Here is a 13,700-nt window from a genome sequence, read left to right on the forward strand (position 1 = left end):
CCGCAATACAACAACACACACACACAGATACGAGCCCAGAAGGTAAGATTGATCCAATACACAACAACAGCTTCGGCTGGGAGATTGAAGTGTCTGAGGATGTTTTTTGCAGGGTCCTTCTCCTTTTTTTGTTGTTGCTAATGTTGCTGGGAGTTAGTTTAGGCATCTCGGCAGGATTCGTTTGATTAAAGCTATTGGAGGACTCGCGGAACGGATCAAGTTGCACATTTGTTTACCTGCTGCTCGCCTATTTTGTGCTGAAGGTCCTGATGTCTAGATGTCTCACGACATCACCATGTCGCGTTGGAACTCTATCCGCTGCTCACCGACCCGTGAAGGTGTACCTTTTTTTTTTTATGTTCTATGGGGGGCTATATACCTCTAGTGGGGTCTCTAATTCTAGAGTTTGCGTGATGTTGCCGGGCACCATACGGTCAAGAAGCGGTGAACTTGAGCGCCCAATTAAAGCCTCAAAAAAAAAAAAAGCCCACAAAACATACTACCGAGAAGTACCGTTTTGTCGGGTGCGGAATCGATCAGTGTACCGTGTGCCACGGGCCTCGCCTGGGAATTGGTTGCTCGGGCATCGGCTACCGCATCACCACACAGTCCACAGCAAGTGTTGCTAGTTGCTGCTTCTACCGCGGCAACACGAAACACATGTCCAGATTCCGGCGTGGCTTCGGGGAAGCAGCCGGAGTGGCAACAGCGCGCGTACTCCTGTACCGGCCGAAGGTCATACCGTGCGTTGTTGCGGCATCGACTCACATCGAGCGCTCTAATGGTGTTTTTGCCAAAAAAAAGCAAGAAAAAAACTTTAAAATAATAACCAAAGGGGGTGGGGAGGATGGGGGGGGGGGGGGGGGGGGGGGGGGTAGTGAAATGAACAGCAGGGAAACCCAAAAAAAACTACAAAAAAGACCCCCAAAATGGAGAAGACTTCTCGGTGGAGCTTCTGGGAGCAATCGGTTGCTTCTATTTCTGCTGTTCTGTTCTGCTGTTTATTCGTTGTTGTTCATTTTTTTTTGTTGTTCGTATTGTGGTTTTGCGATCGACGGTCGAATTTCCCGTTTTTTAGTTTTGTTCTTTCACTTCCTTTCCGCGGGTCTCCCTTTTCTGGGAGGCTTTACAACTCCCTCCTCCTTCTCGTCCGGCCGAGAACAAAGGAAAAAGGGTTTTGTTTTCGTGCCGTCTTCACTTCACTTCGTCCGCAACTGGTCGAACAACCAAAAAAAAAAAACGATGCCGCAAACGAGCTTTGAAGCGGAATAGAGCCCCGAAAGAGGGAACGTTTTATAAGGCGAAGAAAAAAAAAGAGAACACACACACACACATACCTACAACAACCTAAAATATAGCAACAACAACAAAAAAACGATATGAAACATAACACACGAAATAAACTCTACAAAAAAAAGCCTTAAATATACACACTCGTGTGAGCGTACAGTGGTGAAAGAAAGGTGTGCAGAAAGGGGAATTATAGAAGATGTAAAATGAAAAAAAAAGCAAGATCCACACAAGAAAAAGAACATCGCATCGAAAAAAAGATGAGAAAAACATCTGCTCAAGCATTGGAGCATGATGATGATCATAACATAATATCATCTCTCGAAAATCGCTACTCTTACACTCCGTTCCCGTTCCCCCAACCGGCCTACCCCCTTTTTCCCTCCATCGCATCATCACTTTTGAGCAACAACAATAATCCTTCCATCCTTTGGGCAGGCGGCCAGCAACAGCAACAACAATAAAAAGCAAGAATAGGTTGGCGATTAGAGATGGTGGCCCCGGTACGGCAGCAGGATGGTATTACCTATCGTTCGCCCCATTAGGCGCCCGCCCCATTGGCGATCTTTTTTTTTCCCCCCGATGGCAAACAGCAGCAGCGTAACGTAACGTATATGGTGTATGGAGTTTGGTTGCATGAGGCGCCCCCCGAAAAGAAAAAAACCCCCCCCCGGGGGAAGAAAACTCAACATTTGAGCAAAAGGTTGGGTATTGAGTCGAAACGCAGCGAAAAAATGAAGGTAGGAAAGTACGCAAGTACCGTAAGTATTTTCATTACTCGAATTATCATCGCGCTGCTGCTGCGCGTTTCGGTGGTTTATAATGGTGGGTTCGGGTGCCGGAGCTTGCGGAGGGTAGAATTTCCCGCCGCAGTGCAGCGTGAGGTGAGCGGTGAGAGGTTTTGACTAATGATGGATGAAGAAAATGTGATTGTGTAAGAGAGAGAGAGAGAGAGAAAGAGAAAGAGAGAGAGAGAGAGCGAAGAGGAGAAGAATAGAAAGAAAAGAGTGGCGAAAGGGGTAACATATGGCCGATAGCCAAATGTTGTTGCCTTCTATTATCGAAACGCTAGAAAGATGCTGCCGGTTTACACCACTGTGCTGGAAAGCGTATACAGGCAGTCCCCGAGATACGCGCTTCCTCTTGTACGGTTTTTGAAAATTTGACAGATGAGCTAGTTTATAGCACAAAATCTAAGCAAAAAGATGGAAAAATTGGTCTAAAATCCAGTTTTTGTCATATAAAACATTTCTTTCTAACTCATTTTAACGTAATCTTTTTAAAACTCACCTGATTCGGTGAATAAATTAGGTACAGAGAAGGACGTCGACTCTGTGACTTTGAAGTATAAACGAAATCGTACCAGGATTCGACCTACGAGGATATTTTCCAGATTATAGCGGTCTGCCGTAATAGCGTATCTCGGGGACTGCCTGTACATTGACTCCATCTTCTCCATCAGGAGATCCTGCTGATCTCCGGGCATCATCCAAAAACGCTTGAAGCGATGGGTAGCGCCGCGCACCTTCACGCCACCAAGCAAGCGGCATTCTGGACGGGTTTTACGTGTATGTCGGGGCCGAGTAGATACAGGATTGCCTGCCGGCAAACTGGTCTTCGACCGGGTTTGCCCTGTTAGTGTCAGTAAACCGACGACCTCTACTAATCTTTCAATACCCATAAACTTATTTATTGCACAGCATCGGGGACTAGGCATTGTTGTGCGGCGAATTCAGATGCGAATTGCACAGTTTGTGGAGGCATGGAAGAAAGTCCGTGGACCGTGTGGATTGGTGCGGATAGGTTATGGACTTTGGAAACTTTATTCCACAGCGTCGGAGCAGTGCTTTGAGTTGGTGAAGTAGAGTGGAGTTAGTCAACAGAACAGAAAAGATCCCATTCTTCATTAGACACTTCAGACTTCAACGTACTCTTCCTCGCATCAGCATCTGCAACGGAAGGCGAAGAATCGCCCGACTGTCGCAGACAGTCTCGGTTCTTTGTATTCCGAAGGCCAACGTCTGACTGGCACACCAATTATGTCGTGTGCGTGCTGTCGTCCAAGAACGGTGGAGAGATCCTTCCGAATGGTTTGATGCTGTTACCCGTCCGGTAATGGTTGGGTCGTTGCGTCGTTATCTAATCACCGTCCCGGTACACAAACGCATACGAAATATTGCCCATAATTCCAGGCCCGTCCATCATCGACCAGAGCGCCCGGGATGGGAAAGCGGATGGGGAGCCTCCCTAATAGCCCAACCATGTTCGCTTCTACTCATTTGTACCCCTGTGGGCTTTCCATGCACAGCGGCAGGCCCACTGCTCGAATTTCGAACGAACCAACGCGGCACGGCGAAGCTAATTATGATAATGAAGCAAGCTCTTTGGGGGCCGCCGGCCTACCAGTCCCGGACCAGTTGCCAGTCCGGGTCCTTGAACTTCGGTGCGCGGTGGGCACTGGAGCGGTGGCTGCGAGTTGCCATAGTCTGGGAAGAGCATTATCAACATCCAACACCAGCGAACGGCGCTTAAGGTGCTGGAACGGTAAAGCACTTGACATGCGGGTTCTTGGAGTTCAGAATTTGCCCACCGGGAGCCTGATGCGAGATGATGCGATCTTGGAAGATATTATAATGGCATCAGACAAGTTAACGAAACAACAAAAAAAATAACGAACCTGTTGAGAATAAAAAAAAAGGATGAAACACACCAGACACACAACATGATGTTCGATCAATTTTCTAAACATGATCATTACCCAAAGCGAATGAACTGCAGGGCAGTGAAGATGATCAGGCAGCAGGAACACACCGAACGGGAGATAATGAAAAACTTGTTTCCAGCAAGATGAACACCCCAAAGCTTCTTATAGAAGTCTGTTTTGGGCGAAGGTACGAGTAGCGTCCGGATAGTGGAGAGGTCTGAACTCTGGTCGTCATTTCGGTGCTGTTTCCCCTGGCGTCTAATCGATCTTACATCGGTTACAGTGCCAGCGCATCACCAAACGTACGGCTGTGTGTATGAGGTAATTTTCATCGAAATCGAAATGTACCGTTGTCGGGCCACTTCCCGTTTTGTCCGTATGCGTATTTCGCCATCTTGGAACTGGTCGCCCCGCCAAGCGGTCACTGTGTTCGATGGTACGAGCCGGGCCGAAAAAACCAACCGACCGGTTCCCCCGAAAACCGGTCCGGCACTCTGTACCGAACAGAATGCAACGGACGGAGCAATTCCAGCAGGAATGAACAGAAGGGAGAAGGATGAGTTGTGTGTGTGTGTGTGTGTGTGCCTGGCCACAATTTAGCCATGTTATTTATGCACCTTTAATTAACTCGGATCGCTTCTAGCGAGGGCTCTAACCGGCACGGTCCTCCACGGATGTTCGGCACGAGTGTGGAAGATAACCGGCGAGTGGTCGTCGGATGCTTGTGGGCGGCAGGCAGAAGAATTCGGCGAACCAGAACTAATTGCATCCCGAGCCGCTAAATCTCGGTCTCGGTCACTTTCTCAAGTTCGCCACGGTACGGCGGATGGGCGAATGACCCATTGCGCGAAACTTCCCAACGCCGTTGTCCACGGTGCGAAGAACAGTCGTTGCCCGCTGAGGAGTTCTAGGGCGTGGATGGCATTTCGTGGATGTCAACGACTATTGACGTGCGGAGTACTTGGGAGCCTCACGCTCTCGTCTGGATCTCCACATCTTCATCTCCACAAATCTTCGGAGTGCCCAATCTGGATCGGTCTCAGTAAACGCCTCGTTCACGTTCTTCGCTGCCACATGGACCACATCTCGATCTTCGCCCGTTCGCACTTGCGCCATTTCTTGGAGCCTGTTTTACGAGCAATAAATTATACCCAAAACGTCCGAAGCGACGTCAGGAACTCGTTTGACAAGAACCGATGGGTGTCGTCTCCTTACCCCCACAAGTGCCCTGAGATGACAGCACTTAACCCAAACGCACGGCCGGAACACCACAAAAAAAACACACATTAGTGAGGTTAAGATTTACATCCCACCGTCCGCGTTGGTTAGTACTGCTGCTGCGGCTCTGTTTTGCTGCCTTCTCAGACTTCCATCACCGTGCCAGAGTGGGAAATGAATTCTCGCAAGGGAACGGGACTGCCACCCGTAACCGGAACTGCAAGACTCCGCTCTATCTGCTGATCGGATTTCATTTCCCAGGACCTGAAGGAGAAGATGGCTGATGCTTTTTTTTTTTCGTTCCTGCTATTCTATTCTATCGCCCACCCGTCCTCATTGCGGAAATGCGAATCTGAGCGCAAATATTAGCCCGAGAATGGGAAAGGTTAAGGCGGATAGAAATAGAAACCAGGAACTTCACGGCGAACGATTCTGTATTCTTCTCACACTCACGCACAGAAAAGTGAGGTTAGAAAAAGAACAGGAGTATCTCCTGTCCTAATGCAAGAAGCCGAAGCAGGTAGTCGCACATGTAAACATTGACCTTTTTTTCGGGGTTTTTTAGGGGTGAATGCTAGTCTAGGGAATGCTGGGAAATCAAGGACCCTGCATCCCATGGGTTTTGGGATGCGCGCACCCACACCATTCGCATTACCCGCATCAAAACACCGATCGAATTCATTCCACTCCGGGCCGGGCTGCGTTGTGTGAGAACCATCCTCGCGCATCCTTCACGACCTTTTTTCTCAGCCGAACAAAACGAACAGAGAGCTGATCGGATCACATTTATTCGATTGCGCTGCGCAAGGACGAAACCTGGAGGCGGAACGGAAGCGAACAACCGTTCGCCGTTTCGCTGTTTTCTTTCGTTTTTTTATTGTTATTTCACGGTTTTGTGAGGTTCGAAATTTGACAAAAAGGACGAGTTGAGTTGAAGGGAAATAAAACGGACTAGAAGCGTCCTAAAAGCATTAAAATTGCCTACTTTTGGGCGTTTAGTTGCTCCTAATGCCTCGAGCTTCTTCCCATCACTATACCCCGTTCGCATTGCTGTTTTCTGTTTTATCTTGCTTATTTGCACCGTTTTTGTTTTGTTTTGTTAATTGTATTCTCCTCCTGTATTATGCATGTTGCGCTGTTTGGGTCACAGTTCACAAAGAGGAAAATGTTAACATCGAACCGGTTTTTTTGTTTTTTTTTGTTTTAACTTCTGCCCGGCAGGTGCAAAACGCGAAAACCAGCCGTACCATTTGTTTGTTTTTTTTTCCGGTTCGCGAACCAGTATCCTTTTGATTTTGGAGGGGAGGGGGGGGGGGGGGGGAATTTTTTTTCTGTTTGGCATCCTTTTTGTGTGTGCAAACCAAACGAAAAACAAGAGCTAATGTCCTCACATTGAAGATGGTTGCTGTTTAAATGGCAAATATAGAGGCAGTCGGGCTACACTGCTAGTGCTGGACAGGATGCGAACATCCTGGATCCTTTGTTCTGTTCTGTATCCTTTTTCTTCTTCTTCTTCTTGTTCTTCCTTTTCTTCTTCTACTTCTTCATAGTCCTCCTCTTATTCTTGCGATGCGATGAGTTTTAGGGTGCGATGAGCTTCAGCAGAAGGAACCTACGGAAACCCAAGGATTTTTCCAGCCCGTGACATTACCACGGACAGGACACTGTCGAAACCACGTGCAACAAGGATCGTGTGAGTGGAAGAGTTATCGCTGACAGCTTCGATGCTTCGCTACAAATTATAGTACCGCGCCCCAAATACCATCGGCCAGCTGTGTGCCGCGGCCTTTTATTACACGGTTCCAATAAATTAAACAACAAATGGGAACAATGATGAATCTAATGAAACGATGGCCAGATTTCCCGACCGGTTGCGCATGGGAAAAAAAACAGATCGAACAGATCTGGAGCGGCCAATTCCCAGCTGACAGCCATTGCAGGCCCTGTTCCGTGCATGTTCTGCACGCGGTGCTAATACGCGGGGCACAAATCAAGACGACATCCCATTAGAACCGTACAGTTACTGGCTCTGGGGTGTGCTTATTTTTACGACCAAGTTTGCCTATCTCGTGCCTATACGCGCGGTGCTTTTACGGTGCCGTTCCACCCGGCGCCTGGTGGCGAAAGCAAACACGAGTACACGAGTGCGGCGCCACCTGGGACCCTTCAGTGACACATGCGCCCCACTATGCAAAGGTGTACGGTGTTCCGATTGAATAAAAATCAATCAAACGCTCGTAAACGAATAAACATAAAACTGGACAAATTGCAGCCACACTGTACATGGCGGGCGCACCCCTTTCAACAAGGGGGTTAATCCTAAGGTGATTCCGAATTTTTTTTAAGTTTCATATTAATTAAAATCAAACAATAATGCCTTGAAATCAGGGACACTATAACTAGCGGGTTTTTTGTTGGTTTTTCGGAAGATTCTGGCGAGGTGCCTTTAATGATGATTAAATCTAGCTCATTCCGGTCATCTTCCTTCCGATGGGCCGGTTCTAACGGAGGTTTTTGTTTTGTACATCCCAAACTTCGTCCACAAAACCGGGTCTCTTCAACAGCGTGAAGAAGCGATATACCGGTCTGCGGAGGGCTATTGGCAGCGTCACATTAATTCACCCTCAATGGCAGCTCGTTAAGTCCTTGCACGAATCGGGGAGCTTTACGAGGTTTAAAGAAGTAATAAAAAATGTGGGAAAAATTTAGACCACAAGTAACTTAAGTACATCTCCTCTATATGATGTTATGTTCTAGTTTATCGGAGTGAGGTGTACAAAATACATAACCCTCATACTGGTAGAAAGCAGCAAGAACCGGTCGAATAGAAGAAATACTAATCACCTACTCGGTCTTAAGCTTTAACCTCAATCAGTGATTAAATATATCTCTTCAAATACTGCACAACTGTGGCTATTCAAGGACCTACGGGATCTGACCCATACAAACCAGATGGTACGTCTCTGCTGTGGACTTAATCAGAACGACCCTGTTACGATGCAAAACCCACGTCCTGCCGAGCTGCGCTCCAAACCCCAAGAATCACGACAGAAAGAGTGAGATGCCGCGAACTTCAAGGAGATCTCCTGATATACATAACGATCGTTTTAAGATAGCAACCCACGCGCAGTGTTGCTGTGCTGAATCTCTAAACCCAAGAATTACTGTGGAGATAGAGTGAGGTGTCAAAAACTTCAAGGATATCTCCCCGTGCGCAGCCCCTTAAGCTGCTTATCGGGCTCTAGTAAAGGCGTAATACCTCGAGTCTCGTAGTAGCATCCTGTCATTCTTTAATTAAACTTCTTTTGAAATAATTTCATCCCTTCCGTTTTACAGCACAACATCTCCGGTTACACCCGGTCCTAACTTTTCCTTTTTGCGTACACAAAGCCCAGAGCTGCCTTGAACGTCGCGTGATAACGGTGGATGGATGCGTACAGAAATTCTCGCCATCGTATCTGCAGGTGCAAATTCTACTTGCAACTTGTGCGCTGTGGCAGGAGCCCAACTGTTGGAATTCATCATGCCGTGGCCGTGTAGCAAATTGCAAAGTTGGCAACATCTTGCACTTTTTTCAAGGATACTTGACGCATCTGCTGTTGGGGAATGCTTCAAAAGGGAGATAGCGAGAGAAAGAGAAGGAGAGTAATAATGAGCAGTGGTAGGAAGAGTGGAGTCGCAGCTTATCACTTTTTCCGCTCTGTGTACATGCGATGGCATTGCGTCCTTACAATCACATACGCACGCAGCTAGGCTGCAAGAGGAAGAGCCGAAACACCTGTGTGTGAAGCGATAAGCTGGGTTTTGTTAGCGTTAGGAGTTTGCATAAACATTTGACAGATTGCAGTTGCGTGTGTAGTGCGCGGGTATTCGGGCCACGCATACAGCTACGACTAACGCATCACCGTACGCCGGCAGCTACCGGCATAACCTGTGGTGGGGAACGAGCCTCCAAGTGCACGCTGGCCGCGGCTTGGCCATCGTTCGCCTTTTTCGCCGTTTGTCTGCCACGGACGAAGGCTAGCGCTGTGTAAGTGCGCGTGACACTGAAATCTGCACATCCGCGCTCGCGCTCACACCGTGCGCACTCCAGAGGGTGGTTGCAGAGAATAAAGGCAAAAACCCCCACACACGATACCGACTCCCTTCCCAACCCCCCCAATGTCAACCGGTGGCATCGTGTCGCCGATTGCAGAAACATAAAACCTGTTCCGTCTGCGACCATGCACACACACACACACAACCCCATACGTCCAGGTTAGGCGAGGCACACACCGTCACGCAACAGTCCGCGCGATCTCGACACGCTGGGAAGGGGTGGATTGCGTTGGGGCTGGCACTTAGCCTTAGCCTTCAAACCGAAAAGGCCACCACCAGGTACGTACACACATGCAAACAAACACACACGCCTAGCGTTCGCTGCATAAACGGGAAAGGAATCGAGCGTGTGCGCTTAACCGCATATACACACACACGGTGGGTCCGTACGGTTGCGTACGGCGCACACCAGCGAGGGTGTTAAGAAGAGAGAGAAGATCAAACAAAACGGTTCGGTCATACGAGAGTGGACAATGCAATGGACATCCGCGCACGCATAACCGCGGCCCAAGGGCCACGAGACAGAGAGCCTCACAAAACGAGAGAGAGAGAGAGAGAGAGCGACAACCGCGGTGCGCACATTCTATGCGCTCTGGATGTAAAACGTCAGCTTTTTTTTCGCGTGGATGGCGTTTATGTCCCGCACCTGTACACGCGTACGGTGCTGTTATTCTTTCCCTCTCGCGGGTCTCGCGTTTTGAGCGGAAAAGAAAACCGCCAGCCCCAGCGCCGCGGTATGCGAGGGCCCTGCCAGAACGGCACCCTGGCCTTCTGAACCAGACTGAGGACCGTTCGTATCCCTCTGGGTCACGCTCTCAACCTACCCGGTTCCGAAAACGTTTCAATGGAACCTAGCACACATTCCGACCACTGCTGACATTGGCATCTCCTGATCAAGGCAGGTAAGTTAAGCATGTTACATCCTCCGGGGAAGGGAAGCTGAATGAGTGTCGTTCATCTATTAATTAGGTTGCTGCATTTTGTTTTAGCTGCACATCAACCAACCCCGAAACAACAACAACAACAACGCTACAGGTACGCACGCACACAAACGCATTGCTGTACCCTTCGGTTTGGGGATCTGTTTTATTCACCTCACCTTTGCTGTGTATGTGTGCAAAGGTTCCGAGCCCAGACATCACAGGAACCCAAGAATGCATTAGTTATGCTGAATGGATAGGGCTATTTATGATGCGCGAACTGCCACATTAAAAAAAGGGTGGGAAGAAAGGGTGTTGTTTTTTTTCTAGAGAAGGGTCCCTCCGGGTAGCGGACGGACTGTTGCTTTGTTGCGTTTTTATGGCACTAAATTTGCTGAATTGGAAGTTTTTTTTTGTTGTTGCTGATGCACCGATACGTTTCCGCGTGCGGTGTGTGGACCAACCGGGCATGAGCCGGGGCACCGAGGGTAGATCAAACTTTCAGTGTTCTAAACTTTCATAACCATGCTGTACCTTCCGAATGTCGGGACATCGGTAATATGCCAAAACGAATTATTTCTGGTCTTGGTTCTTTTGAATGCTGGGTAACGAGGCAAGATAGAAGTAAAGAATAGAAGGCTTACTGAAAGACCTCTATACCCGCTGTAGACTGTCAATTTCTATTGGAAGTGTGTTCTATGTGATTTTACACCGGGACTCGGTTCTTTAATCAACTGAGGGTTTAAAGAAGTTCCCGTCTGCTAGTAAAGAACTGCATTGTACAGTTTTATCATGGATGTCGCGCTATGTCCAAACAGTTTCGGGAATGGCCCCATCAACATCTGTTCCTGATTTAAATACTTCAATATATCTAAGAATTCTGCAACTTCCACGATAGAATGGATGTCGCCCGATGTCCAAAACAACTGCTGGATAGAAATCACGTGCCGTTCGATTCGCTACCAAAAGAAAAAAATAAATAAAAGTTACAGCTCCGGAATTAAATGCCGCGGAGTTTCCTGGAATTCTACAGTGGCAGACGCGCCCGATGCATAGAGAGCAGAAGTAGAAAACTTCCTACTTCAATCATTATTTCAATTTGTTGTATCGAGCGGGTTTCAAGAAAGAAATGGGTAACACTGGCATCGTTTGTCAAACAAATACCGTGGGGGGAGACCGTGTGGAAGATCCTCGACGCTGCCGGCGGAAAACAGGTAACGACATGATTCTGGTTTGGGACACAGGAGGCATCCAGCATAATGCCGTTTGGACCGTGTATGTTCCTTCATGAGTTGTTGTTCCGTAAATTGCTTTTACATAAGGAAAGGAGGAGCAGGTTGGAGCAGCAGAAGCAGAGATACAAAAAAATGTATACTAATGCATACGTACACACACACACACACACACGCGGGAGCGCGCGTACGCACATCCCGCGGGTGGACCGGTGCTTAAGCCGAAAGCCACTCATGCGTAACACTACCTTGTAACGCTTGCGTAGCAGCGCGTGTGAACGAGAGAGAGTGCGCGATTAAAGTGTGCGCAAGAATAGTGTAGAAGCTGCGTTCTAGGAAGGGGCGTGAGTGAGACACCTGAACGATCGAGCGTCCAGTATGCCTGTATGCACCAGCGTACAGGAATGCGGTAGAGTGAGAAAGAGCGCGAGAGCGAGAGCGACCGGGAAGGAGCGAACAAGTGAGCAAAACCTGTAGAGAAGCCGCGCGCAAGCTCACCTGGCTAAGCGTGTGTGGTAGAGCGAGCAGGCGCGACACATACAGCCGGTGCTCGTCCCGCACAGCGACAGCGTCCGGTGCGCTTGGCGAGTGTAGCGTTTGGTCGGTGTGCTTCAGTTGGAGGTAGAACGTTGTAAAGAATTAACGCATCATTCATCTCTCCGTACCGTTGGGAGCGGACGCGTGGCGGACAAGGTAACGGCGCCCAGCAAAGTGCCAACAGTGTGGTGATTTCCGCTAGTTGTTTTTTTGTTGTTGTTCGTTTATTGTTTATTTGCTACTGGCTGAAGCTGCAAAGCTGGCGTATCACACCGGTACGGCAACATTTCATCAAGCAACCTTTTCTTCATCCTGCAACCAAGGTGTGCGCCCGTACGTGTGTGTGTGTGTGTGTGCGGGTGGTTGTGTGACACGCACTTGACTCACCGGGAGCAAAGCCAGCACAAAAACGGTGCGTTCTTAGTGCGTGTGCGTCGTTAGTGTGTGCGCAGCCATCAGTTGTGTGACATTTGTGGTACCACAGGTTGTTTGCCAAGCGAGCGAAAAAAAAAATACAAACAAAACAGGTGTCATACGCAGGCGTTACGGCGTTACATGAAAAGGACACCCAATGGACACTTTTTGGTAGGACACTTACATCCGTGCGAATAATTAATTCGGCTTTCCTGTGTGGTGTAAATAGTGATGGGCACAAAACCAGCATCCCAGGCAAATCCGTGTCAATTTCATAATTGTCCGCAGAGTGCGCAGCGTGTATACCATTACCGTGTGCGTTTTGTTCTACCGCTCAAACCCTAGGAACAAAATAGCAACCAGAAGAAAACAGAAAAGTAACAACAAAATAAAAAAAAAATGTGACCTGAAAACAAAGTTAAACAAAACCCTTTTGCAACATTAATGTTTGTTACAATGCATTAACGATCGTATTCGTTGCTGAGTGCTGCGCCTGTAGAATGGGTGTTTGTGCTTGAATTGTGCTGGTATAGTGTGTATGTGTGCTCCGGTTTGTGTGTTGAAAATTTATACCCTCCCCTTTCCCACCCTTTTTCCCCCATTTCCCCCCCTTCCATCTGATCTCCTTTCCTGTATGAAGGACCTGGGAGTGGATTAACAGCAAGTACGCAAAGAGAGTTCGCCGTTCCGCAACGCAGTTGTGAGCGTACGTGTGTGAGTGTATTCGTATGTGTGCCTGTACTTTGTCCGATTAAAAAGAAAAAATACAAAAAAAACATCGCCACTTCAATCAACCCACCACCAACACTGAAAAGAAAAAACCTGCGGAAAAGCTTTTGGGGTGTTTGTGGTGTGCCGTCGTTCATCTCCAACAATCAAACATAACCTCACCTTTGCGGCACCGGAAAGGGACAAAACTGTGTGCGGTGGCCGTGTGCGGGGCACACACACACACCATCTCGCAAGCATCCTTACGGATCTTTATGTTCCATTCACCTGGATCATTCCCTCCCCCTGAGCTCCCTCTTTCCTTTTCCACAGTTTTAAAATGTTCTTAGGCGTCATCTATCAACCTCGTCACACGTGCGTGAACCACCAATATTAAGCATTTTTTCCCTTCGTTCTTCTTCTTCATTTAGCAGTCCGCTTAATTTGTAGCTTAAAACGCAACCCCCTCCCACAGCACAACAAGGAGTTTTCCGCGGTGCAAGTGTTTGTGTGGATCACCAATCCTGAATGTACACGTGCGCGCGGGTATTTTTATAAGTGAATGCAGCTATGTGAGGG

This window comes from Anopheles moucheti, chromosome X (assembly GCF_943734755.1).
Source record: "Anopheles moucheti chromosome X, idAnoMoucSN_F20_07, whole genome shotgun sequence".
Taxonomy (NCBI): Eukaryota; Metazoa; Arthropoda; class Insecta; order Diptera; family Culicidae; genus Anopheles; species Anopheles moucheti.